Source organism: Eumetopias jubatus, unplaced genomic scaffold, assembly GCF_037043125.1.
Source record: "Eumetopias jubatus isolate StellerSeaLion01/CBP00866 unplaced genomic scaffold, mEumJub1_p1.0 scaffold_1, whole genome shotgun sequence".
Taxonomy (NCBI): domain Eukaryota; kingdom Metazoa; phylum Chordata; class Mammalia; order Carnivora; family Otariidae; genus Eumetopias; species Eumetopias jubatus.
The window spans coordinates 114,328,912-114,332,817 of NW_028274807.1; the positions used below are offsets into that span (position 1 = coordinate 114,328,912).

General features: G+C 40.8%; 1 pseudogene; it reads left to right on the top strand.

Annotated features, from left to right (window-relative positions):
• Positions 1 to 2,207: 2,207 nt before the first annotated feature.
• On the top strand, positions 2,208 to 3,405 carry LOC114209085 (tubulin alpha-1A chain-like; annotated as a pseudogene).
• Positions 3,406 to 3,906: the final 501 nt, after the last annotated feature.

Genomic DNA, 3,906 nt, shown 5'->3' on the forward strand with positions numbered 1-3,906 from the left:
GCATCCCAAGGAGATCTGTGCAAATGAGGGGCTCTGAAGTTTGAGTTTCATTAGCTTTAAGGTAAATCCACCCCTGCCTTCACCTTGCACTTCCTCTCTTTCTCCTCATCCTCTTCATTCTTCCAAGAACTAAAGCATAATGAAGAAGGCTTCGAGGTGATAAAAGGTCTTTTCAGTAGGTGGAATTATTGGCTATTCTTTCTTGGCTCACACTGGCTGGTTATTGCCCTCTGTCATGGCAGACATCCAAACACTTGTACTTTTATGAAGCATATTATTGGATTCTTTATGAACCACTCCTCTCTACCCACCCCATGGTGACCTCCACTATTATATATTCTCTGGCAAAAATGTGGCAATCCTGAGCTGACCTTTTGATTTCACTTTCAGCTAGTGCCTCTGGCAGTTTACATACTAGGTCCTCACTATGGCAAGTATCCTTTTTTTTTTTTTTTTTTGGTGAGGGAGGGGCAATACTTTCAATAATACTTCAGCCTAGCTATTTTCCACAATATCCACTTGACTCAAAGGAATGTAAACCCCCTTGTTTGTCAAATTTTAGAATTTCAGCTTGCTTCTACTATGACTTCTCTTCTCTTTACCTCCTTCATGTAGGGGTGGGTACTCCAGGCATCCTCCCAGCTTCAAAACTTTCAATGTGAGAGTCAAGCTGTAGTTTCTTGGCTGCCAAAACTCTAGGGGGCAACAGGTCAAGCTCTCCTAAAATGTCAATAGTCTCCACCCTGGCAGCAACACCCTGGGTTTCTGAGCTCAGGAACATGCAATCAGGGAGTAAAAGAAGTTAATTTCTCCTCCTTGACCCCAAGTTCTCCTAATCTCTTCAAGGATTTTTAGAGCTTTCTAATTTACTTTAAGGGTATCTACAAGGAGGAGAGGGAAATTCTGACAGTTATCTTTATTCTCACAAATTCCTTCACCTGAAGATATCTGGTCCTCCCTGATACACCCTTAGCCTTAATCTATATAGGTTTCAAGTGAGTAATGTTTGCTGGGTTAGTTTGGCTTTCTTTTCATCAATCTCATTATGATGTGTGTAGTACTTATCTTTGAATTGTGTCATTTGGATTAGCAACCAATAGCATAAGCAATGTGGCTTTAGCCAAGATTAGAACAGGAAAAGTCCCATTCTAAATGTTGTTGTCCTTTTCCTTACTGGCTGTGAAATGACCAAGCCACTATTTAGTCCAAATTAAATACTGGCTTTGTGACCTAGAAATAGAAAAGTGATTGAGCCAGAATTCTTCTGTTCCTTTCTGGTTTATGGAATACCAGTATAAAAGTTTGCAAAGAAGTGCAAACATATTATTTAAGATGAGAGACGGGCTTTTAGAGATTTCTCAAAATTATCAATGTTTAAGTTATATGGGAGCTCAGAACTCTTTCTCTTTTTTGCACCTGGCTTCCTGGTTGATTTTTATTAAAGAAAGTTTTTTATAATTTCAAATTTTTCTTTCCCCTTTATACTTCCTAAAAATCTTTTAGCAGCTATTCATCTTGCATCGGCCAGAGTCCATCTTTATTCACTTGGATATTTAAGTCTCTGTTATTAGAGCTTAAGCCTTCTGGAAAGTCTTATTTTTATTCTATTCCAACTTATTTGATCCATTTTATATAATCTACTGCCCAAACACTCTCCCAAGAACTTATTTATATACTCCCTGTCCCTGGAATTCTCCTTTATTTCATTCTACCTTATCTCTGTTCATTCTTCAATAAAATCTCTCTAATATATCAACACAGAATGGATGGATGGTCCTTGTGCAGAACTGCTAGTATGTTTTTATTTTTTTCTGCTTACGAGACACAATCAGTTGGCTATATATCACTTATTTTTTGTGTTTTTTTCTTCAGTCAGTAGTATTGAGCTACTACCCTATTCAGAACACATGTAGTAATTTATCCTCCCAACTGCATTGTAATCTATGAGATTTTGCCTTACATGCATAGAACTATGCCTTGAAGGTGCTTATTAAATCTTATATTTTTATTGATTCACATATGAAAGAATTGATAGAGCAGCCAAGGAAAGAGAATTTCCATATCCACAAACTAAACAAAATAGCTGAATTTTAAGAATAAAATTAAGAGGTTCTCTTATATCAACCACTTGAGAGTCCACACTGTAAGAGGCAACGACCTCTCATCTTCTTCTCTACCATCTGCTCAGCAGCCACAAAGCAGCAACCATGCATGAATGCATGTCCATCCATGTTGGCCAGGCTAGTGTCCAGATTGGCAATGCCTGCTGAGAGCTCTATGGCCTGGAACATGGCATCCAGCCCGATGGTCAGATGCCAAATGACAAGACCACTGGAGGGAGATGACTCCGTCAACACCTTCTTCAGTGAGATGGGTGCTGGCAAGCATGTGCCCAGGGCAGTATTTGTAGACCTGGAGCCCCCAGTCATTGATGAAGCTCACAATGGCCCCTACTAATAGCTTTTCCACCCTGAGCAGCTCATCATAGGCAAGGAAGATTCTACTAATAACTATGCCCAGGGACACTACACCATTGGAAGGAGATCACTGACCTTCTCATCCCCTCTCTCTGTCGATTATGGCAAGAAATCCAAGGTGAAGCTCTCCATTTATCCAGCAGCCCCCCCAGGTTTCCACACCACCCTGGAGCACTCAAACTGTACCTTCATGGTAGACAATGAGGTCATTTATGACATCTGTTGTAGAAACCTTAATATTGAACGCCTAACCTACACTAACCTGAATAGGTTGATAGATCAAATTATGTCCTCCATCCCTGCTTCCCTAAGATTTGATGGAGCCCCAAATGTTGATCTGACAGAATTCCAGACCACCTGGTGCTCTATCCCCACATCCACTCTCCTCTGGTCATATTTGCTCCTGTCATCTCTGCTGAGAACCAGAGCAGCTTTCTGTAGCAGAGATCAGCAATGTGTGCTTTGAGCCAGGCAACCAATGGTGAAATGTGACCTTCACCATGGTAAATACATGGCTTGCCGCCTGTGGTACCATCGTGACATGGGTCCCAAAGATGTCAATGCTGTCATTGCCACCATCAGGACCAAGTGTACCTTCCAGTTTGTGGACTGGTGCCCCACTGGCTTCAAAGTTGGCACTGATTGCCAGACTTCCAGTGTGGTACCTGGTGGAGACCTGGCCAAAGTACAGCGAGCTGGGTGCATGCTGAGCAGCACCACAGCCAGTGCTGAGGCCGGGACTCACCTGGACCACAAATTTGACCTGATATATGCCAAGTATGTCTTTGTTCACTGGTATGTGGGTGAAGGCATGGAAGAAGGAGAGTATTCTGAGGTCTATGAGGACATGGCTGCCCTTGAGAAGGATTATGAGGAGATTGGTGTGGTTTCTGTTGAAGGAGAGGGTGAAGAAGGAAAGGAATACTAAAGTTAAAAGTGTCACAAAAGTTTGTCTCCCTCTCTGATTTTTCCCCCTTCAGTTTCCCCTCCCTTCCCCTGTGGTCCTCTGTGCTATTCCTTATGTTCTACCTATGAGTGAAACCGTATGATCATTGTCTTTCTCTTTCTCTGCTTGACTTATTTCACTTAGCATAATCCCCTTCAGTTCCATCCACGTTGACGCAAATGGTAGGTATTCATTCTTTCTGATGGCTGAGTAATATTCCATTGTATATATGGACCACATCTTCTTTATTGCAACTAATGAATTGTTGAACACTACATCAAAAACTAATGATGTACTATATGTTGGTTAATTAAACATAATAAAAAAATAAGTAAAGTAAAAAATATAAATAAAAACAAAAATATCAAACCTCATCCAAAAAAAAAAAAAAGTCACAAATGTGCTGCTTTTACAGGGAAGCTTATCCTGTTGTAAATATTGAAAAGTTGGGCTCTGATCAGCTAATTTGTATGTAGCATGTAT